A 27,171-nucleotide genomic window follows, 5' to 3' on the forward strand; every position below is an offset into this window, starting at 1 on the left:
CGACCAGTTACAGGGACAGGGACTATAATCATCATGTATTTCCTTCTTATTTTGCTATGAATGTGTGTGTATGTGTGTGTTTTCTTTCCTCTCTTATTCCTTTATCATGTTACTTAAGATATAATGACTCTGTATCCTAGTATTTAAGAATTGCTCATTTTAGGGATGCCTGGGTGTCTCAGGGGTTGAGGGTCTGCCTTCAGTTCAGGATGTGATCCCGGAATCCCAGGATCAAGTCCCACATCAGGCTCCCTGCGAGAAGCTTGTTTCCCCCTCTGCCTGTGTCTCTGCCTCTCTCTATGTGCCTCTCATGAATAAATAAATAAAATCTTTAAAAAAAGAATTGTTAATTTTACATCACGGTATTTATGTTACAGAAAACCAAGGAGAAGAGCAAATATCACTCAAGGATATTACCTCCTCATCTGGGGATGGAGTCAGCATGTTTTCCGTTGTACACAGGATAGCTGTAACGTGTCGGCGGAATTATGACCTTGTTCATGTTTGTTCGGAGATAAGTATGGTTTAGGAGATTCAGATGGTGCCAGTTTGACAAAGGGTAGACTGGTGAAGGTGAATTTTATGGCCATGGGGTGCCCAGATTAAACGTTATTTCTGAGTGTGTCTGAGAGAGTGTTTGTGAGTAAGATTAGTATTTGAATCAGTGAACTCAGTATAGTAAATTGCTCTCTCTTATGTAGGTGCCCACCATCCGATCCACCGAGGCCCTGAATAGAACAAAAGGTGGAAGAAGGAAGAATTTTTCCCTTTTCTCTTGCCTCTCTGAGCTGAGACATCTCACCTCATCTTCTCCCGCCCTCAGACTGGGATTCGCACCACTGGCTTCCCTGGCTCTCAGGCCTTCAGAACTTCACCTTCAGCTCTCCCGGGTGTCCAGCTTGCAGACAGCAGACCATGGGATTTCTCAGCCTCCAAAACTGTGTGAACCAATTCTTCATAGTAAATCTCCCTTTATATACGTGAATATCCTATTTGGTTCCACTCCACTGGAGAATGCTGACTGATAGAGTTCCTAAAGTAATATTGGGCATTCAAGAAACATGCAAACCTCACGTCCAAATAAACTCTGGATTCTATATAGATGTAGGAGAAATATATATATATATAAAAGTACTAAATGAAAATAGTGGTAAATATTTACAGAATCTTAAAAGAAAGAAGTTTTTCCTGAATATGACTCCAAAAGCAAAACCCACGAAAGCTGGCTATGAGTACCTGAAGTATATATAACCTCTGTGTGGCCGATAAGAAAAAATAATACAGATACCAATTTTTAAAAAGCAGATAATTATCTCATATTCACTGTACTCCAGGAACTGTTTTAAGCACTTTATTAAATCATCCGATCCCCGTAACAAGCCTACAAAGTGTTAACTCGACTTCCAATTACAGATGAAAAATAAAGGCTCTTGTAGGGGAAGGAATGTACCCAAAGTCACACAGTTAGGAAGCGATAGGGCAGTGTGACTGGGTGTGTGCTCTCAACCACAAAAGAAACACACACCACAGACTGGAAAACCTGAGAACATTTCTTGAACCATACACAAAAAGCAAAGATTGGTATCTTTATGACGGTAATACATATACGCACTCTTACCAACGAGAAAAAGACAAACACTTCAATAGAAAAACAGGCAAAGGAAGTAATTTAAGAAGGCAATCCACACAGGAAGTAATTCAGCCAATGCTTGTTAAAAAAAAAAAAAATTCAGTCCCCCCCCCCACCCAGTTATCAAAGAGAGGCAAATTTAAACAAGGCAGCTTTCCACTCGATTGAACTGGCTGAGATCCTAAAGAAATTGTCTCCATGGCAGAGAGCATTGCAAGTTGGGTCCTTCCAGAAACAGAGTCTGAAATGGAGTTAGTGAGCAATGGGGTATTTATTAAGGACTGGCCCTTGGATCAATACCTGTGGAAGGGAGGTGGGGGAGGCCAGGTCAGAGAAAGAAGGAAGACTTTGACACAGACATGGTGATAGCTCCCACAGGGAATGCCTGAGCTGGAATGACCCATGAGCAGTGTCCTCAGTTGGGTGGAGTTGGCTGATCTCTTTGCCCCTGCATTGATATATCACTGAAGGGAGCTGCCTGGTGGAACGGTCATGACTTTGGATGAGGTGGCTCTTTGCAGCTGAGCAATCCTTGAAGGGGCTGACAGCTGAAGGCACTCCCAGCAGCTGGGGTGACAGGTCCTTCCTGGAAGAAGAATCTGGGTGACTCATCACAAAGATACAGAAAAATCCATATTGGAAGTCCTTTCAATATGCCACCCATTTCTCCATGCTCCATGACAGAGTTTAATGGGGGCTAGACTTCTCATTCTTGTAAGACCTCCTCTACTTCTGCCCCCTACTCTCACATCCCACCATGTCTTCTCTGGAGACAACCAGGGCCTCTCCCAAAATCCCCCGTACCTAGTGCTCCACTTCTGGGAACAGCGTGTACTGTTGGGAGAGCTGATTGCTCCATTTTCTGACATTCTGCATTCTGGTTGTTAAACCATTGGTAGCTTAAAATGAGCCATCGTAGGAGTATTTATACCATGGAAATGGGAAAAGGCTGTAAGTCAGGTCAAAAGAGCATTGTTAACTGTTCAGTTCTGTTCTCCTCATAGAGCAAAACTGCCCAGGCTTTTGGACCATCCCTAGGGACCCTAATCCCCATAAAGCTCTGCCCATCTTGGAATCCAGCCCCATCCTCTATCCCTCCTCGACTACCAAAGGCCTTTACTGTGCCCCCTACACCTTAATATACACCATGAGCAAGAGAATCTCTCTCTTCTAAGTCTTCTCCATGGACTTGCTCTGGCTGGAGCCCAGCCCTCTATGGCACCACCCTTGCTCCTCATGTTTCCTTCCAGATTACCACCCCTCCCACCTTCCCCAAACTCTCCAGCTCCTGGTTGCAACTGTCTGCTAATCCCTCTTACTTGTTCCTAGAAGATTTCCACTCCTGGCTCATTGTCACTTGTCCTAACCGCTCCTGTCCTAAATCTTGGTGATTTAACTATCTACAGAGATGACCTCTCCATTCTTTAACCTCCATGCCTCCAGTGATCTTGTCCTCCACACTTTCTTAGCCATTCTCCCCACGGTCATTCTCTAGCTGTGTGCTGTCCAGCTCAGGTGCCACAAGCTGCTTGAAACTGGTCCAAAATGAGATGTGCTGTCAGTATAAAATACAGATTTCAAGGCTTAGCATAAAATTTTTTTAAATATCTCATTAATACTTTTTAAAGGTCTTAATTAGTCTTAAGATTTTTTAAAACTTTTTTCCAGCTTTAGGGAGGTATAATTGACGAATAAGAATTGTACATATCACAGTGGATGATGTGATGTTTTATTTTTTTTTTTTAATTTTTATTTATTTATGATAGTCACAGAGAGAGAGAGAGAGAGAGAGGCAGAGACACAGGCAGAGGGAGAAGCAGGCTCCATGCACCAGGAGCCCGATGTGGGATTCGATCCCGGGTCTCCAGGATCGCGCCCTGGGCCAAAGGCAGGCACCAAACCGCTGCGCCACCCAGGGATCCCTGATGTGATGTTTTAATACACGTGTGCATTGTGGGAGGATCACTACAATCAAGCTAATTAACATATCCACCACCTCATATAGCTGTGTGTGTGTGTGTGTGTGTGTGTGTGTGTGTGTGTGTGTGATGAATGAGAACATATAGGACCTACTCCTTTAGGGGCCTCTGGGTGGCTCAGTTGGTTAAGTGTCCGACTCTTGATTTTGGCTCAGGTCATGATCTCAGGGTTGTGAGATCAAGCCTCAGATCTGTCCATAAATAAAGGAGTCTGCTTAAGATTCTCTCCCTCTCTAAAATTAACAAGGCAGGAAACCACAAATGTTGGAGAGGATGTGGCGAAAGGGGAACCCTCTTGCACTGTTGGTGGGAATGTGAACTGGCGCAGCCACTCTGGAAAAATGTGTGGAGGTTCCTCAAAGAGTTTAAAATAGATCTGTCCTATGACCCAGCAATTGCCTTGCTGGGGATTTACCCCAAAGATACAGATGCAGTGAAACGGCAGGACACCTGCACCCCAATGTTTATAGCAGCAATGTCCACTGTAGCCAAACTGTGGAAGGAGCCTCGGTGTCCATCGAAAGATGAATGGATAAAGAAGATGTGGTTCATGTATACAATGGAATATTCCTCAGCTATTAGAAACGACAAATACCCACTATTTGCTTCAACATGGATGGAACTGGAGGGTATTATGCTGAATGAAATAAGTTAATTGGAGAAGGACAAACATTATATGGTCTCATTCATTTGGGGAATATAAAAAATAGTGAAAGGGAATAAAGGGGAAAGAATAAAAAATGAGTGGGAAATACCAGAAAGGGAGACAGAACATGAGAGACTCCTAACTCTGGGAAATGAACTAGGGGTGCTGGAAGGGGAGGTGGGCGGGGGATGGGGGTGACTGGGTGACGGGCACTGAGGGGGGAACTTGATAGGATGAGCACTGGGTGTTATTCTATATGTTGGCAAATTGAACACCAATAAAATATAAATTTATTTTAAAAAAGATTCTCTCCCTCTCTCTCTGTCCCTCCCCCTTCTAAAAAGAAATATCTACTCTTTTAGCACATTTCGAGTATACAATAGAGTATTATTAACTGTAGTCAAGTTGCCCCGCTGTACATCTAAGCTTTAGGCCTTACTCATCCTGCACAACTGAAACTTTGTAAACTTTGACCACCATCCCTATTTCCCTCATTCCCAGCCCCTGGCAACTACCATTCTATTCTGTCTCTATGACTTGAACTTTTTCAGGTTCCACGTATAGATGAGGTCATGCAGTATTCATTTCTGTGCCTGGCTTATTTCACTTAGCATGATGTCCTCCAGGTTCATCCACATTGTCACAAATGAGAGAATCACCTCCTTTTCTATGGCTGAATAATATTTCATTGTGTATATATATCCCATTTTCTTTACCCATTAATCCTTTCATGGACACTTAAGTAGATCTCATATGCTGGCTATCTGAATAATGCTGCAATGAACATGAAAATGTGGAAAACTCTTTGAGATACTGAATTCATTGGCTTTTGATATATACCCAGAGTGGGATTGCTGGATTGTATGGTGGTTCTGTTTTTATTTTTTTGTGGACAGTGGGTGCACCAGTGCACCAGTTTGCATTCCCACAGTGGGTGCATCAGTTTGCATTCCCACCAGCAGTGTGCAAGGGCTCCCTTTTCTCCACATCCTCGCCAACTCTGGTTATCTTTTGTCTTTTTGGTAATTCTAACAAGGTGAGGTGGTATCTCATTATGGTTTAATCTGCATTTCCCTGATGATTAGTGATGTTGAGTATTTGCTGACATACCTGTTGGCCATGTGCATGTCTTCTTTTGAGAATATATATTCAGGTCCTTTGCCCATTTTTTCACTGGGTTATTTGGTTTGGTATATATATATATATTGAGTTAAGTTCCTTATACATTTTGGATCTGAACCTATATCAGATGTATGGCTTGCAAGTATTTCCCCCCATGCTGTAGGTTGTCTCTTCATTCTGTTGATGGATGGCTCCCTTCACTGTGCAGAAGCTTTTCAGTTTGATGCAATCCCATTTATCTATTTTCACTTTTGTTGTTTGTGCTATTAGGGCCAAAAACACCACTGCCAAAAACAATGTCAACAAGCTTTTTTCCCTATGTCTTCTTCACTAATAATTTATAAAACTTAATTGCATGTTGGAACGATTATCTCTGGGATGTACTGAGTCAAGTAAAACGTGTTATTTAAATTATTTTTGCCCATTTATTCTTGTTTTTTTAAATTTTATTTATTTATTCATGAGAGACACAGAGAGAGAGGCAGAGACATAGGCAGGCTCCATGCAGGGAGCCTGATGCAGGACTCGATCCCGGGAGTCCTGGGATCACGCCCTGGGCCAAAGGCAGACGCTCAACCGCTGAGCCACTCAGGTGTCCCTCTTTTTGCTTTTTTAATGTTGCCACTAGAGAACTTCTAGCTGCCTATGTGGCTCACATTTGTACCTCCCGCATTACCTCTGTCAGACCACACTGCTCTAAGCTCTTGCTATTTACCCAAACTGTCACTCCTTCCATAATCTCAGTTTCAAGCATGCCACCTTGACTATCATCTCTCATCATTCCAACTCATGCCATTAGTGCCCTTATATCAACAACTTCCAAGCTCACTGAGATCTACAAGTCATCAGTTAGCCTTTCCACTTGTTACCACCACTATTAACTCTATCATATGTCTTCGCTCCCCTTCTTCCCAGCTGGAATTCCACGGTCTGTCATCACAGCCCTGTCTCATGTGTATCTTTCAGCTTCCTCATCTGTCTCTCACTGCACTGCAAACACTTGGGAAAACCTCTAACCTGGTTAATTAGAACACCATGCCAGCACCTGTTAGGCTGAATGAGGCTGCAGGAAAACTCACAGACATGGTGATTGGTCTCATTTTAAATTTCATATGCTGAACTCAAGTACTCCCTTAATGCAGACTGGCCATCCTACTACATTTCTACTCTTCTCCTCAAAATCCCAGCATTTCCTTCCCCGTTTCAACACTTCATGCTCGGCTGATGACTTATTTCCTATTTCAGTGAGAAAGGGAAGTGAGACAAGGAGAACAATGAACAGCTCCCCACCACATCTGCCCAGCCACCCTGCCCCGTCATCTCCTGGCTGTGCCCTAAACACCAACCCCTCACTTATAAACTAGCTCCCCACCCCCTTCAGCAACTTTCTACCATCCATCATGTTCCCTCTCTGTTGGATAATTCCCATTATATCCCATTTGAAAAAAACCTCTGGATTTCTCATTCGACTTCCTCTTTTCAGGAAGAGTCTCTGAAAGTGTCAATTCTCACTCTCACCAATTCCTCTCTTCCCATTTTCTCTTAGACCCATTTCAGTCAGGCTTCTGCCTCTTACTGGTGCAATGAAACTCTTCACTGACTTCTCTATTTCACTTGGGACAAAAGCTAAAGTCCTTACAATGACCCATACGCCCTATATGATCCCTACATGATCTGGTCTCCCATCATTATTTCCCCTCAGCAGCCACCATTCTATGGAGCAGTCAGGCCAACTATTTTGCACCCAATATCATAGAGAACCTGGAAAACATGTGTGGGCCACATGAGGACTAGCCACAAGAGGACTCAGAAACCGCCCACCTGATATGCCCCCACAGCCTCCAGTGGAGGAATGGAGGACATGGGGCTGTAAAAATCTGATTGACCATGCATTTTAACCTAATAAACATGAGTTTCTCAAAGAACTATTTGGATTATTGTATTAGACTAAGGTCACTACACTGGACTCTCATTGTCTCCCCTCCTTATTACCCAGCAGATGGTACCTCCCAAGAAAGATCAAATTAAGTAGGAAAATAAAGAAACTCTGTTTTCTTTGTACATCTTATATATTTGTGAGTGATTTTGTGACCCTGCTACATGTACACATATGCTTAGGGGAAAAAAGGTGACAAAATATACACCAAAATGTTAGCAGTGGTTATGAATGAGTGGTTTTTATGTTCTTCTCTTTTTGTTATTTTCTGATTTTTTCATGAGTGTGAGCTAATTTTATAATTAGAAGAGTATTTTCAATTTTAAAAGAAAATGGACCAAATAAAAATGTTTTGTTTTCTTAAAAAAATAAAAATAAAAAAATAAAAGAAAATGGAAGCTTTCACCCCCAAGCAAAATGAAGTAATAGACACTAGATTTACCCTCCTTCCTGAAACAACCAAAATAACCTGGACCAAGTGTATGAAATAAAAGTTCTCGACTCATTGGATATCAGACAATAAAACACAATAATCTTTGAGAATGTGGGAATAAGTGCCATGAACTCCAAATTATCTAATCTTACTTCCTTGAGAAGATTTCCAAGCCACAACAAGGAAAGGGGTACCCAGTAGAATTTGGCAGACTTCTTGAGTTGAGGAGACAGAGTGGAGAGTCTAGGGAGAACAAGATAGCTAGAACTCTTAGGGTAGAGTATCAGATAAGAGAGAGCTGAGCAGAGATAGAACCCAAAGATCTGCAGAGTCCCCCTCAAGCATTCAGTAAAGAATTGATCAGCATATGCCTCTGAGAAAACAATCCAAAAGGGGGCAGGAACCATCAGAAAGGACTAGGGGTGACAGTGCCTGGTATTCACACAGGGCTGAGAATAGTCTCTCTTCCAACTAACCAGCCTGGAAAATTCCTACCTATAAAGCATAAGGTAAAATATTCAAGAAGACCTTGCCTCAGTAGTGGGAAATAATTAGGCCTAAAATAAAAGCTATTATATGCCCACCTAAGGTATCATAAATCAAACCCAGAGGGGGTCAAACTGTGTCTAAGTAACTTAACATATTCCAAAACAAAGTTAAAGAACACTTATAACAATATAAAATATCCAGCACCCAACAAGATAAAATGGATGATATCTAGCATCCGATAAGAAAATTCTAGACATGCAAAAAAGCCAGAAAACACAAGAATGAGTATACTTGATGCACCTGGGTGGCTCAGTTGATTAAGCATCCAACTTTTTATTTCAGCTCAGGTTCTGATTTCAGGGTTGTGAGATCGAGGTTTGTGTCAGGCTCCACAGGGAGCCTGCTGAAATTCTCTCTCTCCCTTCCCACCTGCCCAACCCTCTCTCTCTCCCTCTCTAAAAAAAAATGGAGGAGGAGGAGACTACTCAGTCGATCAAAATCACCTCAGAACTGAGATAGATGAAAGAATTAGTACACAAAAACAGTAAAAGTTATTAAAACTGTATTCCATATGTTCCAATGTCTCATAGAGACACAGACATAAAAAAGACCCAAGTCAACTTTTTAGAAATAAAAACTAAAATATGTGAAATGAAAAAGAACACTTGATGAAATTAATGGCAACTGACATTAAAGAAGAAAAGATTAGTTAATTCAAAGACAGCAACAGAAACTATCCAAAATAAGACACAAAAGGATAAAAATAAAAGTGAAGAGAACATGAATAAGCTATGGGCAGCTTCAAGTGGCCTAACATACATATAGTTAGAACCCCCAAGTGACAGGCAAGAAGGTTCAGAAAATTTAAAAAAAATAATGGCCCCAAATCTGCCAATTTAATAATAACTATAAATCCAAAGATCCAAGAATCTCTCAACAAATCCAAAGTCCAAATAACAGGATAAAAACTCGATGAAATCACATAATATTCAAATTGCTCAAAACCAGTAATAAAGAGAAAAATCTTAAAAGCAACTAGAGGAAAACAAACACATCATGCGCAAAGAACAAAGATAGAATGGCAGCAGATTTCTCACCAGAACAAATGCATGCAAAAAGAGAATAGAACAACACCTTTAAATTACTGAAAGAAAATACCTGTCAACCTAGAAGTCTAAAGTCTATGCTGAGCAAAAACAATTTTTTAAGGAAAGCAAAATAAAGACAATTTCAGACATACACAAGCTTAAAGAATTTACTAACAGATCTGCATGATAGGACATGTTAAAGGATGCTAGTTAAGGGGAAGGAAAATTATTTCTGGTAAAAATATGGATCTACACAAAGGAATGAAGAGCACTGGAAAGGTTTACATGAATTAATAGCTAAGATTTTTTTTCTTATTCTTTACTATTCTTTAAGATGTAATTTATTATCTAAACAAAACAAAAATGATGTGTTGTGAGATTTATAACATATGTATGAATAAAATGTATGACAACAACAGAAAGGCCCCAAGGAGAGCTATGGCAGTATATTATTATAGGGTTCTTATTCCATATGTGAATATACATGACATAATATCACATGGAGGGAAACTGTAAAAAACAGCAAGATTATCGACAACCTAACCATATCAAAAATCACACTATATGTAAATGGTCTAAACACCCTAATTCAAAGGCAGAGATGGTCGGATTGGATTAAAAAGCAACACCCAACTATTTGTTGCTTACAAGAAATGCAGTTTAAATACGAAGAAATTAATAGGCTAAAGGTAAAAGGAAGGAAATACCCATACCATGCCAACATTGGTCAAAAGAAAGTTCAAGTGGCTATATTAACATCAAAGTAAATTTTAGAGCAAAAGGTATTTCCAGTGATGAAGGAAATCATTTTGTAATGACAAGGTGCTAGTTCATCAAAAGGACATAAGAACCCTAAGTGCTGATGCACTTAATAATTGAGCTCTAAAATACAAGAAGCAAAAACTGTTAGAACAGCAAGGAGAAATAGACAAATCCCCAATCATAGTTGGAGATTTCAACAACTTTTTCAAGAACCAATAGAATAAGTGGACAGAAAATCAACAGAAATACATCAGATGTGAACAGCATCATCAACAACTTGACCTGACATTTATTAAACACTTCACCCCAAAACCAGAAAGGTACACATTCTTTGCAAGTGCACATGGAACATTTATCAAGATAAATCATATTCTCGTCCAAAACACAAGTATCAATAAATTTTAAAGAATTCGTGTATGCTCTCTGGCTACAGTGTTATCAAATAACAAATCAATAGCAGAAAGATATCTGGAAAATCTCCGGTTTTTTGGAAGCTAAATATACTTCTAAATAACCATGGATCAAAGAATAAGTCCAAGAGGCAAGCAGAAAGTTTTCTGAACTGAAGGAAAATGAAAACAGAATGTATAAGAATTTGGGGGAGGGCAGGTGCTGCTCATTATGGACTGAATTACGTTCCTCCAAAATTGAAGTCTTGACCCCCAAAGTGACTGTATTTGGAGATGGGGCCTTTAGGGGGGTGATCACAAGTGTGAAATCCTAACATGACAGGGCTGGTGTCCTGAGAAGAGGGGGAAACACCACACAGGCTTCTCTCTGCACACATACAGAGGAAAGGCCATGTGGGGACCCCGCAGGTCACTGGGAACACAGCTCTCCTCAGAAGCCAGCCCTAAAGTCACCTCAATCTTGGTAGTGTAGCCTCCAGAACTGTGAGAAAATTAATTTCTGTTTTTAAGCCACCGGTCTGTGGTATCTTGTTATGACAGTGAGCTGACAAACATACCATTAAAACGGTACTTGGGGGAAATTTATAACATTAAATGCTTAGGCTAGAAAAAAAAGAACAATCTCAAATTGATGACCTAAGCATCCACTTTTAGAAACCAAAGGAAGAAGAGCAAATTTAACCCAGAGGAAAGAAAATAAACATGATTAAAGTGGAAATCATCATAATACAAAACAGAAAAAAAAAACATAGATTAAAATCAATAAAACCAAAAGCTGATTCTTTGAGAAGATCATGGAAATGAATAAACCTCTCACTGGACTGATCAGGGAAAAAAACAAAAAAAACAAAAAAGACACAAATTACCAAACTCAGGAACAAGAAGGGTGATATCACCAAGGACCCTGCAATATTAAAAAGATAGTAAAGCAATATTATGAGCAATTTTATTTTTTTAAGATTTCTTTATTCATGACAGCCACAGAGAGAGAGGCAGAGACACAGGCAGAGGGAGAAGCAGGCTTGCAGGGAGCCCAACGTGGGACTTGATCCCGGAACCCCATCACGACCTGAGCCGAAGGCAGATGCTCAACCCCCGAGCCACCTAATCGCTCCTATGAACAATTAGACAATCCAGATGAAATGCGCACATGCCTTGATTGACACAAACTATCAAAATTCTCTAAAAAAGAAGTTGATAGCCTGAATAGCTTCCTCTATCATCTGTTTTTCTATCTAGTCTCTATCCATCATCTTTTTCGACGAAAGAAATAGCATCCACAGTGAAAGACCTTCCCTTAGAGAAAACCAGTGAACTCTACAAAGGAGGCGACCACACTCATTCTATAAAAATTCCTCTGGGATACCTGAAAAAGAGATTTCCCAACTTATATGAAACCAGTATGACCTTGATACTAAAACCAAAGGTATTACCCCAAAAAAAGAAATAAAAGAAGAGACTCCAATATTCCTCCCGCACCTAGACACAGAAATGCAAACAAAATTGTAGCAGATGGAGCCCAACCACCTACAGAAGAGGACAGCATGTCATGGCCAGGTGGGGCTCATCCAGGATACAGGGCTGCGTTACTGATACGTGCTCCCATAGAGATGAGCCTCAAGGTCATGATGCTGAGGGAGAGGAAACAGACGTAAAATGAGGATATACTCGACTTATGTAAAATTCTAAGAAATTCTATATAATATATAGAAGAGAAAGCAGATCAATGGTTTGCCTGGGGTTGGGGGACCAGGAGAAGGACAAGGAGGACCCTAAACATAAGGAAACTCTGGGAAGCCAAATCTGTTTGTTATCTTGATAATTCTAAAGACTTCTTAGGCGTGTGTCGATGTCAAAACCTAGTAAATCCAGGGCGCCTGGCTGGCTCAGTGGGTAGAGCCTGCAACTTTTGATCTCGGGGTCATGAGTTAGAGCCCCACCCTGGGTGTAGGAATTACTAAAAAAAAATTTTTTAGTAAGTTGTACACTTTGAATACGTGCAGTTTCTTGTACATCAGTGGATTAGAACTCAATAAAGCTCTTTGTAAACATAAAACGAAAGATCCCACACAAGAATGTTCTCTCCTAACTCCTAACTCTGGGAAACGAACTAGGGGTGGTGGAAGGGGAGGAGGGCGGGGGGTGGCGGTGAATGGGTGATGGGCACCAAGGGGGGCACTTGACGGGATGAGCACTGGGTGTTATTCTGTATGTTGGCAAATTGAACACCAATAAAAAATAAATTTATTCTTTAAAAAAAAAGAATGCTCTCTCCTATCCAAAACCTGCCTCCCTGGCTATCTGCTCTTGAATGTTGAATCATTGGACAGGCTGACACTAAACCCCCGCCCCCAGCAAGGATGCCTGCCCTCCACAAGTTCCCAGGGGGATGGGGATGGGGCAGGGTGCACTCAGGGCCCAGCTTTCATTTGGTTTAAAAAGCCAGAGTTCAGGGCACCTGGGTGGCTCAGTAGTTGAGCGTCTGCCATCCGCTCAGGGCGTGATCTCAGAGTCCCGGGATCGAGTCCCACACCGGGCTCCCTGCAGGGAGCCTTCTTCTCCTTCTGCCTGCGTCTCTGCCTCTCTCTGTGTGTCTCTCATGAATGAATAAATAACATCTTTAAAATTAAGTTAAATTAAAAAATAAAAAGCCAGTTACTTATTTCTAAGGGCTCTAAGCCTGAGGCTGCCCACAGTTAGGGCCAGACTCTTTTCTCCTTACACTTTGCACATTTTTCTTCTGGAATTCCTGATGGCTTTGCACCTCCTCCCAGAGACGATGATTTGGGTGTAACTCCAAAAGAACCCACGCCTGGCTTTTAATGCTCTTGGCGATGATAGGGACCAGAGCTCATCCAACTTTGGTTCCCATCGGCATCAGAGCTGGGGGTGGGGGGATGCTGTTGAGTAAAAGCTCTGCGGTAGACCCAGGAATGTTTGTTTTAACAAGCTCCCCCGCAAGAGATTCTGTTTGCAAACCCCTCGCTTGGGATCTGGATGCCCAAAACCAGTGATCATGGCTTTGTCCCTGACTACAGTGTGGAAATAGGCTACGTGTCCCTGAATCCTCCCCTGCATGGAGGCCCAGAGGATGAGCCAGAGGAGGCCAATGTTCAACAATAAAAGGAAGAATTGCTTCAGTGGAAGCATTTCAGGCATGAGTCACAGGCCAGGGATGTGAGGGGTGTGGGAGGAAGATGGGCTTCCCAACGCTTCAGTGCCCAGCTGGGACCAGACAGCTTCGGGGTGACCAGATGGAGCCCATTTTTACCTTTCAGGTGGAAGAGAAGGTCACCTGTTGCTAGCAGAACCATCATTCTCCCTTGCCTTCCTCATTTGTAAATGCATTTGAGAGGTGCCAGGAGGGAGCTATAGGCTGGGATGTACCCTTTGCCCACCTTGAAAGCAAAAGAGGAACAGCCTGAGAGACACACGAAGGCAGTAGGATGGAGGTGTCCCCAAGTAGCAGCAGACTGCCAGTGGGTTCCCACCATGCGGCCTATGCCCTGGAGATGCTGCGGTGCCAGCAGCAGCCAGCCACTGCCCATCCTGCAGACCCACCTCCTCGGAAAGTGATGCTTCTTCCACCTGGACCCAACAGCCTGCTGTTGCCCATCATACAGGAAGACCTTGGTGTCGCAGAAAGATCTCGGACTTTGCATCTGACGCTCCTGGGCCCAAATTCCAGCGTTATCATTTACAGGCTCCAAGGTGCACTTACTGGGAGCTAAATAAGCTTTACTGTGCGGGCCCTGCCCACCACCTTCCCAAGGCCCTGGACCTCACTTGGTAATATGCATTCTTTCCCCGCACGGATCCTCCCTAACTTAAAAGCTTTAGGACCCACCAACCTGGAGCCACCCCTAAGAGGTGCCCGGGTCTACAGCATGGTGAGATAATTACCATCTTGGAGGGTTTTTCCGGGGATCCACCAGAAGGCCTGCGTGCTGGTGCCTGATGTCTCACCAGAGCGCACTGCATTACCCTTGAGCACAAGGATCCATGTCGTTTGGATCTTTCTCTAAAATCTGAGATGCTGGAGAGAAATCACATCGCAGGGCTACCTTTGCCAGTACATCTCAGCAGCTTTGGGAGGCAACACGTTTCAATATTTAGACACCGCGGTCTTCTAATTGGTGCTGGGACCGGTTTGCAAAGGGAGAAGAATAGAAATCAGCAGATTTATTATTTCACAGATTGTTCCTCTCAGGTAAACATGCCTAATAATATCTGAGTAACTGATGAACCCTACATCTACCTCCACATCGTCTCCGGGGCCTGTGCTCCGCGGTGCTCTGCATCTCCATGGCAGCCCACACCCACCCGCCGCAGAGCGCCGCTGCTAATTATGTGGGGCAGATGCAATTAGGCGTCTAATGTGCAACATCGTGTGTGAGAGCTGAAGCGTGGCCCGTGTGAACCACCGGACACGATCAGCCGTGCTCACTTGGTCGGCTTGCATTCTATTAGCTCCGTGTCCATCGATTCCAGTTACTTATTGCTGCCTAACGAATCACCCCCAAAACTTAGCAGCGGAAGACAACAATAAGCACTTTACAATTAAGAATTGTGTTATCAGCTCCCGGGCGTGGGGTGGGGATGCAACTGGGCTGGGCCAGGCGGTTCTCGCCCCCTCGGGGCCTCTCGGGGACTCTGAGGTCTGGGGCCAGGGTTAGAGCCTCCAGAAGCCTCCCTCACCCATGCGGCTGGGCTGTCGGCCGGGGTCTCAGCTGGGGGTGCTCCTGGTGGGGAAGGCATGGCCTCCCGGCCCACACAGGAACTTGCACAACTCCAGGGGAAAGCTGCCCTGGTTTTATTAAGGCTGGAGTGAGGCACGGGATGGTGGTAAGAGATGAGGCTTAAAAGCCAGCAGAAGCCAGGTGCCCAAGGGCCTCAGAGGCCCAGCCAGGGGGCTGACAGCATCCTGAAGCTGCCAAGTTTCAGGTGGGAAGTGACACCATCAGATTTGGGCTTTGCGGGGGCGGGGCACCTGGGTGGCTCAGTGGGTTACGTGTCTGATTTCAGCACAGGTCATGATCCCAGGGTCCTGGGATCGAGCCCCATGTCCGGCTCTTTGCTCAATGGGAGTCTGCTTCTCCCTCTCCCTCTGCCTCTCCCCTCCGCTCATGCTCTCTTTTTCTCTCTTTCAAATAAATAAATAAATAAAATCCTTAAAAAAAAAAAAAAAAGGAGAGAGAGAGAGATTTGGGCTTTTGATGGGTGGTTCTGGCCCTCGTGCAGTGAGACCAAAGGAGAAAGGAGTGACTTTGGGGGAGGGCAGGATAGGCACTGAGAAGCAGGCAGGGTTCCCGGTTTGAGAAGCTATGGTGAGCATCGGATCCAACACATTGGAATATACCCTCCAACTACACTTAGATTTATTTTTTTAATAAATTAATTTTTTATTGGTGTTCAATTTACCAACATACAGAATAACACCCAGTGCTCATCCCATCAAGTACACTTAGATTTAATTCTGCTTTGTGATAAAATGTATCTGATTTTTTTAATTTGCTTTTGAAATTCTTTGGTTGGGAGTAACACACTCCATTGAGTCTTGGCTATAACTCACTGACGGATTACTGTGCGAGCCTGCAGACCTGCTCCTCCCGTCTGTGAGGCCGGGGCAAGAGTGTGGGTGGAGGCAGATCCCTGTCTACGCGGCCCTCATGCCCACATTCCAGCACCTTGCCCCTTAAGCGGCTGTCCCCTGGCCCTCTGGCCTAGCCTGGTGCGCCCAGCGGTGTGATGGTTTCTAGGAGGACCCTGGAGAGAGAGAAGTCTCCCTAAGTAGGGTTTGAGAGCAAGGACTTGCAGGGCCCCAGGTACCCAAAATGTGGTCTAGAGGGGTACGGGGTGTGGGCTCCCCATGGGCTTCGTGCCCCCAGCCTTCCAGGCCAGCTAGTTCTGCTGAAGGTGCTGGGCCAGTGTGGAGCCCTCAAAAGTGCTGGGCCCTGAGCATGAGCCCCCAAATGCCCCCAGGTTTCAAGGAGATAATGTACCCTGAAGAATCCTTACAAAATAGGAAAATCTAACCCAGCAACTGTTTTTCAAGGTAGCTTTCTGTTAATGCTCAATATAATCAATCCATGAAGTTGATGTAACATCAACATAGGTATTTGTCGGTCCCCGACTTTCGTGGAGGCCCCTGACACACTCAGCCCCTATTGTCGTGGTGGCCTGGCTGGGACCCCAGCTAGGGAGGCTGACGCAGTGACCCCGGGAGGGGAGGGCTGGCAGCAGGAGCTGAGCTGCCGCGCTAGGGCTTCCCCACACGGTGCTCAGAACACCGCCTGCCTCTAAACCCTGTAGGCGTTCCTAACCGGTCACAGGCACTTTGCAACCGACTCCTGTTTGCAGTACCCTGGCCCGCTGGTGGGGGAGACAGGGAGGCAGGGCTCCGTGGGCTCCCAGGCAGCGGAGGGCAGGAGGCCTCTCCTGTCTGGATGCTGCTTCGGACGACGCTGGGCACACCGGCTCTCTCCCAGCTTGCAGCAAGGGAGGGAAGGCTCCTACCCCCCTCCTCTCCAGAAGAATTCCTTCTGCCTCCCACTTATCACCTCAAGAAAACCTCTCCAGCCCGATTTAAGACTTTGAACTCTTCCAAGACTTAACTCTGCTCGAGGTTCAGGGCGTGAACTATTTTCTCATAAACAACCCCTCCCTGCCACCTTTGGACTCCTAGGCAATCCCTCCCCACCTTTCCCCCACTTATGTCAACTGCCTGGGGCTTCCGCCCCCCCCCCCCCACCTAGGATTTAGAACTCGGTTGCAAAGGAGTTCCTACCTGAGAGAAACCATTCCCACACTCGATTGCCAACATGAGCTCACCTCCAGGCAATGTTGGGGATGTGATGTGGACCCCACTGCCAGGGCCTCCTCTCCACAATGGCTCATGCTCCCTCAGGGCGCACTGTCCCCCTGCCTCATCTGCATGGAGGGGCCTTGTGGACGGTGGGGAAGTGTGGGGACTCAAAGCAACGGGTTCTGATGTAAACTCATCCTAGTCATGTGACCTGGACCAACTGTTAACTCTCTCTGACCCCAAGGCCACCAGGTCACCTCTCACACTGTTATGGGTTGAATTGTGTCCCACCTCTCCCCCCAAACTACATGCTGGAGTCCTGCCACCTAGCACCTCAGAGCGAAACCATATGTGGAGATGGGGTCTTTGTAGAGATGATCAAGTTGAAATGAGGTCAGGGGCACCTGGATGGCTCAAAGGTTGAGCGTCTGCCTTCAGTTTAGGGTGTGATTCCGGGGTCCTGGGATCGAGTCCCACATCGGGCTCCCCACAAGGAGCCTGCTTCTCCCTCTGCCTGTGTCTCTGTCTCTATCTCATAAACAAATAAATAAAATTTTAATTAAAAAATTGAGGGCAGCCCAGGTGGCTCAGCGGTTTAGCACTGCCTTCAGCCCAGGGCCTGATCCTGGAGACCCGGAATTGAGTCCCACATCAGGCTTCCTGCATGGAGCCTGCTTCTCCCTCTGCCTGCATCTCTGCCTCTCTGTGTGTGTCTTTCATGAATAAATAAATAAAATATTTTTTAAAAATTGAATGAGGTCATAAGGGTGGGTCCTAATCCAATAGGACTGGTGTCCTCTTAAGGATGAGAAGCTGGGGGGATCCCTGGTGGCACAGCGGTTTAGCGCCTGCCTTTGGCCCAGGGCGCGATCCTGGAGACCCAGGATCGAATCCCACGTCGGGCTCCCGGTGCATGGAGCCTGCTTCTCCCTCTGCCTGTGTCTCTGCCTCTCTCTCTCTCTCTCTGTGACTATCATAAATAAAAAATTAAAAAATTAAAAAATTTAAAGGATGAGAAGCTGGGACACAGATACACACGGATAGTGGGATGACATAGGGAGAAGATGGCCATCTGCAAGCCAGCGGGGGGTGGGCTGGGACACCTCCTTCCCTCAAGGCCCTCAGGAGGCAAGCCTACTGACACCTTGATTTCAGACCCCTCGGCTCCAGAACTGTAAGCCAATACATTCCTGTTGTTTAAGGACCCCATTTTGTGGCATTTTGTAATAGCAGCCCTGGGACACTAATACACCTGCCCTGTTGACATCCCAGAATGAGATAACCACATGGAGGTGCTGGACAGGGTGAGTGCTGTCAATTCATTCATGCCAGGAGCAACCATGGAGCACCTACTGTGTGCCAGGGCCTGAGTCTGGGTGCCCGGGTCTGCAGGACCGACTTCACGATGTCCTCTACTTGCCCCTGACATGAGCCCCTCTCCAGCCACCCGTGAAGTGGAGCCCATGGAGTCCTCACAGTTCACAGAGTCCACCTGTCAAGTGGAGCCAGGAGTCCTCACGGCCCCTGGCTCATCATCCAGCACAGAGTAGGTACTGAATAAATGCCCATAAAATTGATTTAATATGGATTTGTAACAGCTGCAGGTTATTCAGCATACAAGTCATATGTGGGTGGGCTGAGTATTTTATAGCCTTCAGCAACATCCAGAAAAACTAATCATAGTTTGGGTCCAAAATAGCCTCGTTTATTTTGTGCCACCACAGGCCAGCCTCGTTTTGTAGGGTGTAGGATATTGGGCTCCGAGTGACAGCATCTGGCGCACTCTCGCAGACTCACCCCACCTTGCACGGGGCAGATCATGGCTTTGGAGCGTGTTTTGAAGTTACGTCACGTCTCTGGTGTAGCCTACTGTAGATTAAAGGCATTTCATGTGATGCTTCATGCAGAATCTTAATAATTCAAATACCTCTGGAAATTATTTTAAACTGGTCTTTTGAGAGCTCTGCTTTATTCTTCAATAAAAAGGAAAGGAAAGAAGAGAGAAAAGGAAGGGAAGGGAAGGGCAAATATTTGTGGTGAAAGCAGCCTCTGCGGCGGGTGGACACTGAGTGATGCCGGGCAGAAGGGTTTTGGGCACGACAAGAACGAGAATGCCAAGCGCATAAATTAGAATGCCATCTTTTCCCTGCAAACAGTGAATAATTATAGACGCCGAGCATCTCAGGGAAGATCTGTTGGGCATATGGCCCCTCTTTCCCTTCATGCCACTTTTCGTTGCTCCTGCGGGATGCAAGGAAACCAGCATGAGTCAGCAGTTGGCCACAACGTGCTGACACATAGTGAGGCCATGGCTTCAAGTTCCAGAGGAATGCACCCCCATGTTCAGTGTGAAACACATTTACTGAGCGGCTACAATATGCCAGGTGCCATGGGAATACAGGAAGCATCTTTCATGCAAGGAGCACACGACTTGCCTGACAGCTCAGTTCCACGATCGTTGATTGAGCGACTTCTGCATACCACACACGGTACTCGGAAGGGGAGGGGTACGGTGGGGTGGGAGGGGTGGGGAGACCGAGATGCATGTGCTGGGATTCCTGCCCCTAACAGAGTTACAGATGCATCAGGGAGAGAGATTCAGTCACACCTTGTCTTTTTCATTCCGATGTCTACAGGAGGCACAAATATTATGCCCATTTTACAGATGTGGCAACCGTGGCTAGAGGTCCAGCCGTTCCCTGCGGTGGGGAATAGGAAGTAGAGAGCTGGCGTGCGGACCCAGCCTGGCTCTGCACAGCGGGCTGAAGTAGTGAGCCCAGCACACAAGAGGCGAGAGATCCCAGGCAAGAGATGGGGAGTGGACAGGTGAGCAGCCCACAAGAATGCCAGATAAGGCTGACAGGTGCTAAGAGGAGCTTGAAGCCACAGAAAAGGGAGTGGCTCCCAGAGGAGAAGGGGACAAGTGGCAGGGATGGAGTGGACTTTGAGCCGAGTTTGAAGAACAAGAAGGATTTCAACAGGTCAGGAGGCTGGGGAAGCCCAGCACAGGTGGAGGCAGAGCAGACCACGCTGGTGGCGGGATGGGGGGTAACCGGGAGGGCGGTGGATGGAGCTCAGGTGCGGGGCAGAGCTCACAGGGCCCTCCTGGCACGCCTCAGAGTTCAATTTGTCTTGCTGGTGCCGTAGAAGATGAAGATGGATGTGACCCGATCCAGCCCGTGTCAGAGGAAGGCCGCTGACAACAGTGGGCAGAATTGATCAGGGGAGAAATCGATGGATGTCCAGGGGCCCCTGAAAAGACTCCTGATACTTCAACTCTTTATTCTGGGGAGTAGATGACCAAACCAGGATGCTGACTGAGGAGACTGGGGCCAGACCCCAGGGGTCAGAACAAGGGATGTTCCACCCAAGGCAGCCAGTGGTGGAAAGATCTGGAAGGAGAGTCTGAGCCAAGGCTCCCCTTGGCCACCAACGTTGAGTCAGGGCATCCACATCCACCAGCCCAGAGATGCAAACAGGAGACTCTGACAGAGTCAGAGACGCAGGGCTGGAGGATGACCCTGGACTAGAGCCCCTCGTGCCCCTGGAGGGTCTCTACATCAGCAACGTGGTGGTGGGCGGTGTGAGATGCACATATGGTCTCAGAGAGGAGCCCGCTCTGGGGCTCAACAGAGGGAGAGATTAGGGGCTCTGATGAGGAAGGGGGATGAAGGGGATTGTGATACGGGGGCAGGAGATTCCAGAGAAAGCCCATTTCCTGGGCAGGAGGGTCCACAGACTGAGCCGCAGGAGCAAGTCTTGGTGCCATGACTCACAGTTCAGCTGTGGAACTGCAGGGTTAGTGTGATCACATTCATGCCACACACACACACACACACAAACATATATGTACTGGGAAAAAACTGGAAACACATACACAAGACAGGGAAAGCAGTCTTCAGAAGATGGGGTTATAAAAAATTATGAACATTTCTTTCTCTTGTTTACCTGTGCTTGCCCAAATCTGCGCAATCTGTATTTTCCTTTTGGCACAAGTTAGATTTTGAAAAAAGAAAAGGCACATGGCTGTAATGAGGCCTTCCCCATCACGTCAAAGCCAATTCAGGCAGCAGTCTGTAAAATGCTTACAGTATTACCATGCTGGTCAGTGTCATCTCAGCAGCAGAATGAGCCCGAAAATAATGAGGACGTGAAATTATCCAGTCAGTACCAGCAGCAATTTATGATGGAAAAAATAGCTCAAGTCAACTTGATGCCCAGCCACGATTGCTGTGAAAGCTGCCAATTAGCATCCCAGCTTCTTCCACCCACCCTCATACACATCTGCCCTTGCCCTTCAGCCAAAGCGACGCTTTCATGGTCTAAGTCAGACTGCATTGCCGATGTCAATTTATGCCTCAGGGCCTTTGCACTGGTTGGTCCTTACGCTGCAATGCTCTCTCCTGATACCTGACATGGCTGACTCCCTCATCCGACCTCCAGTTTGTTTTTTAAGGAGGCTCCATGGAGCGCAATGTGAGGCGTGAACTCACAACCCTGAGATCAAGACCTGAGCCGAGATCGAGTCAGACACTTAACCCACGGAACCATCCAGGTGCCCCCAGTTTTTCTTTAAGTTAGCTTAGAGCGGTTCCTATTCCTTGGCACGGAGGAAGCCCAAGCAGTGCTGTGTGCATGCCAGGGACAGAGCTCATGCAGATCAAAAGGGTAAAGCACGGAAAGATGGTCCAAACGGTCCTACTTCTATCTCAGCATAGATGCGTTACACACTCTTCTCATAGAGCAGATTTGCATTAGGGCTACGTAGGCAGGAAAGGAAGGCACAAAGGGACGTCAGGGTCACCCAAGGAAAACTTGCTCTTGCTTCAAAATTTTGACTCAGGCCAGCATCTGGAGTCACCATGAAAAGCTGAGGGCATTGCTGTCTCCAGAAGCATGATCTCGAGAAAGATGCAACAACCTCAAGCAAATCAAAGGAAACATCAGACAACGGAAATGAGGAATGTTCAAATATAAAATGGGAGGAGGAGCTGTACTCTTTTCAAATGTCAGTATCAGGGTCGCCTGGGTGGCTCAGTCAGTTAAGCATCTCTTGATCTCAGCTCAGGTCTTGATCTCTGGGTCATCAGCTCAAGCCCCATGTTGGGCTCCACACTGGGCATGTAGCAGACTTGAAAAAAAAATTAATTAATTTTTTAAAAGTTTTAATAAAAAAATGAATTGTTAGCATCAATAAAGACAATGAAAGGTTATAGAAAAATTCCAGATTGAAGGAGGCTAAGGAGACATGACCATTCAGGGCAACACCTAACCCTGGGGGCTGGATCCTACACTGGAGGGAAACAGTGTGGTGGAAGGTCTACCTTGGTCAACTGACAAAACTAGAATGTGAGATGTCGGTTCCGGTATTGTATCAATGCAAACTCATGTGTCACGCTTATATAAGAGAATGTCCCTATTCTTAGGACATACAGACTCAAGTATTTGGGGAGAAAGCGCCATAATACAAGTGACTTATATGAATCAGAAAAAAAATTGTAGACAAAGCAAATGGGGTAAAATGTTAACAATACATGAATCTGAGTAAAAGGTATATGGGAGTTCTCTCCACTGACTTTATTTTTGCAGCTTTTTGTAAATTGGAAGGAACTTCCACAAACACATGTGGGGCCCCTTGTCCAAAAACAGTAATAATTTCAAGATGATAATGTCTGAGCATTAACCAAAGCATGGTGCGTTCTGCACGTGGCCCAGAGTGACCACACAGGTCACAGACCCATGAAGCCAGCTCTGACCAGACCTTGCGCTGGGAACTCTATATAAGTTTTTTCTCATCTCTTACAAAGATCTTACAAGGGGGGCATTTTTTAAAATTTTTATTTTAATTCCAGTTAGTTAACATACAGTGTGATGTTAGTTTCGGGTGTACTATATAGTGATGCAACACTTCTGTACATCATCTGGTGTTCATCACAACAGGTACACTCCTTCATCCCCATCCCATTTCTCCCTGGCCTTCAAGGGGGCATTTTTAATCTCCATGGAGTTGATGAGGGAGCCAAGCCCCATAGTGATTAAGTGAACAAGACATGGCTAGTAAGGCTCAGTAAAGAATGAATGGGTGGCTGGAGAGATGGATGAAAGTGGGAGATGGCTCTAACTTCAAAGTCAGTGCTGTTTTGGCACATCACAGGTTCACTGAGGAACACCCCTGAGGACTCTAGGAGCCCTGTTGGGCCAGTTGGTGGAATCCTGGGTCCAACTGTTTGTTTTTTTTTTTTCTAGCCTAGGTAGGTTATCACAACTTTGAGAAACCACAGAAACTCAGCCCTGCAAACTTGCACAACATGTGCAAACAGCAAGTGGCAGGACTTGGGATCCTCTGTACCAATTCTCTGCCTTTCCCATGAATTCGCAGCTGCCAGGGCCTGTTGACCTCCCTATCTGGGCGCTTACCAGATTAAAGACCTTCTGTCATTAGTCCTGGATCTATCTGTCTACTGTGAGTCAGAACTCATGGTTTGATAAAGGCTGCTGCACAGTCCACGTCCTCTTACATACCTGAAATGGTGGCAACTCTTCTTTATCTTCTGAGTACATTTGCTATCTGGAGACACCAGAAATCATTGTATGCCAAGTTAAGTTGAGAATATTGTCAAGGTTTGCTTGTTTTTGTTTTTGTTTTTCTATTTAAGAAGAAAATGTACATGGCAATAAAGTAATGACTTCAGAGCTTACTCTTCCAAAACCATGTTCTAACAATCTTCTGAGGAAAGTACATGGTTATAAAAAGCACATAACTTTTGAAAGTGAAGGACTAGTCCTCTGGAAGGGAAATTTGTTTAGACGCAGAAGTTAAAATATATATCCTGAAAAGACAATCTCATCGAATCAACAATCAAAAACCTCTTGACAAAGAAAAGCCCGGGACCATCTTCACTGGTGAATCCTACCAAACAAATTGAAGAATTAACATCAGTCCTTAAATTATTTCAAAAAATTCAAGAGGAAAGAGCACCTCCAAACTCATTCGATGAAATCAGCATGATGCCAAAGCCTGACAAATATGCTATAATAAAGAAATTTAGACAATATCCCTGACAAATATCAATACAACAATCTTCAACAAAATACTAGCAAAAAGATTTCAGCAGCACATTAAAAAGACTATATATCATGGCCAACTCGAATTTATTTCTGAAATGCAAAGATGGTTCAACATACGAAAATCAATTGCTAGAATATACTACTCAACAATATAAAAGAAAAAAACACATGATCATCTCAATTGATGCAGAAAAAGCACTTGACAAAATTTAACACTCCCTGATAAAAACACTCAATAAACTAAGAATAGAATGAAACTACTTCATTACAATAATGGCTATATATAAAAAGCCAATAGTTCACTTTATACTCAAAGGTGAACAACTGAACATTTTTGCTCTAAGATCAGGAAGAAGACAAGGATGATGGCTTTTACTGGTTCTATTCAGCACAGCAATTGTTCCAACCAGAACAACAAGGCAAGAAAAAGAAAGCAAGGGCATTCAAATTGGAAAAGAAAAAGTAAACTTATCTCTGCAGACAACATGCTCTTACAATACAGAAAACCCTAACAATTCCATTTGTAAAAAATGGTTAAAACTAATCGATGAATTCAGCAAAGTTGCAGGATACAAAAATCAATATATAAAAATCAGTTGTGTTTATGTGGACTAAACACAAACACTCCAAAAAAGAAATTAAGGAAATAATTCCATTTATAATAGCATCAAGAAGAAAATACTTTAGAATAAACTTAACATGTAAAAGATTTATGCACCAGAAACTGTAAAACATTGTTGAAAAAATTAAAGACAACACAAATAAATTGAAAGACATCCTGTGTTTATGGCGTGAGAGGCTTAATGTTCTTAATGTATCAAAACTACCCAAAGCAATCTATAGATTTAATGCAATATCAGAATCCCAATGGAATTTTTTTAAGAAAGAAAAATCCATCTCAAAATGCATGTGGAATCTCAAGGGATCCTGAATAGCCAAAGTGATCTCGAAAAAGAAGAACAAAGTTGGAGACCTCACACTTCCTGGTTTCAAAATATTATGCAAAGCTACAGTAATCAGAAGAGCAGGCTGGCATAAAGACAGGCAATGGGAGAGAGCAGACTAGAATAAAGAGCCCCGAAATAAATCCTCACATAGACAGTCAATGGTCTTCAACAAGGGTGCCAAGACCACTCATGGGGAAAAGGACAGTCTGTTCAAGAAATGGTTTTGGGAGGGATCCCTGGGTGGCGCAGCGGTTTGGCGCCTGCCTTTGGCCCAGGGCGCGATCCTGGAGACCCGGGATCGAATCCCACGTCGGGCTCCCGGTGCATGGAGCCTGCTTCTCCCTCTGCCTGTGTCTCTCTCTCTCTCTCTCTCTCGAATAAATAAATAAAAAATAAAAAAATAAAAAAAAAAAAGAAATGGTTTTGGGAAAACTGGATATTCACATGCAAAAGAATGAACCTGAAATTGACTCAAAATGGATCAAAGATCTAAACATAAGAGCTAAAACTATAAAACTCTCAGGAAAAAAAAAAAAGGAGAAAAGCTTCCTGACGTTGGAATTGTCAATGATTCCTTGGACAGAGCACCAAAAACACAAACAGCAAAAGAGAAAAATGGACGACGGCAAAATTTAAATTTCTGTGCATCAAAGAACACAATCAACAGAGTAAAAAATCATCCTACAGAATGGGAGAAAATACGATTCAGACCAGAGTTCACAACCAGAATATTTAAGGAACTCCTACAATTTAACAACAAAAAAAAAATCAAACAACCCAATTTAAAAATGGACAAAGGACTTGACTAGGTATTTCCCCAAGGAGGGTATAAAAATAGCAACAAGCATATGAAAAGATGCTCAATATCACTAATAACTAGAGAAATGCAAATGAAAACCACAATGAGATATCACCTCCTACCAGTCAGGTTAGCCATTATCAAAAAAAAAAAATTAAAATAAAATAAAATAAATAAAATAAAATAAATAAAAATAAAATAAATAAAATAAAATAAAATAAAATAAAATAAAATAGCAAGTGTTGCTGAAGTTGTGGAGAAATTGGAACCCTAGTGCACTGTTGGTGAGAATGTAAAATGGTGCAGCCACTGTGGTGAACAGCATGAAGGACACTCAAAAAATTAAAAATAGAATCACCATATGACCGAGCAACTCTGCTTCTGGGTATATACCAACGATTTGAAAGCACAGTCTCAAAGAGGTATCCGCACACCCATGTTCATAGCAACATTATTCACAATAGCCAAGAAGTGGACGCAACCCAAGTGTTCATCAAAGGATGAAGGATAAACAAAATGTGGTCTACCCACACAATGGAATATTACTCAGCCTTAAAAAGGGGTAAGTTCTATCACATGCTACGATGCAGATGAACCTTGAAGACATTACACCAAGTGAAATAAGCCAGACTCAGCAGGACAAATACTGTATGATTCCTCTTATACGAGGTACTTAGAGTTGTCAGATCCAAAGAGATGGAAAGCAGAATGGTGGGTTCCAGGGTTGGGTGAAGCAGGGAATGAGGGCTGTTTCAGTTTCGCAAGATGAAAAAAAAAAATTGGATGTGAAGATATGAATATACTTACCAGCACTGAACTGTACATTTTAATGGATAACGTGGTGAATTTTATTTTTTTAAGATTTTATTTATTCATGATAGACACAGAGAGAGAGAGAGAGAGAGGCAGAGACACAGGCAGAGGGAGAAGCAGGCTCCATGCAAGGAGCCTGATGTGGGACTCGATCCTGCGTCTCCAGGATCACACCCTGGGCTGCAGGCGGCACTAAACCGCTGCACCACCGGGACTGCCCCTGAATTTTTAATTATGTGTATTT

At 44.4% G+C, this 27,171-nt stretch overlaps 1 long non-coding RNA gene across 2 annotated transcripts in view; it reads right to left on the reverse strand.

The window, feature by feature from the left end:
- Positions 1 to 1,335: 1,335 nt before the first annotated feature.
- The window catches only part of LOC102152682, a 28,846-nt gene continuing 3,010 nt past the window's right edge, over positions 1,336 to 27,171 (reverse strand). The window contains exons 2-5 of one of the 2 annotated variants that reach the window (XR_005363800.1): positions 14,399 to 14,634; positions 13,767 to 13,893; positions 2,435 to 3,185; positions 1,336 to 2,216 (exon numbers count right to left, since the gene is read on the reverse strand). This is a non-coding gene — a long non-coding RNA (uncharacterized LOC102152682). Of the gene's footprint in view, positions 3,186 to 13,766; positions 13,894 to 14,398; positions 14,635 to 27,171 lie in introns of both variants that reach the window. The other variant, XR_005363799.1, reaches the window with a different exon arrangement.

Source organism: Canis lupus, chromosome 8 (genome assembly GCF_011100685.1).
Source record: "Canis lupus familiaris isolate Mischka breed German Shepherd chromosome 8, alternate assembly UU_Cfam_GSD_1.0, whole genome shotgun sequence".
NCBI lineage: Eukaryota > Metazoa > Chordata > Mammalia > Carnivora > Canidae > Canis > Canis lupus.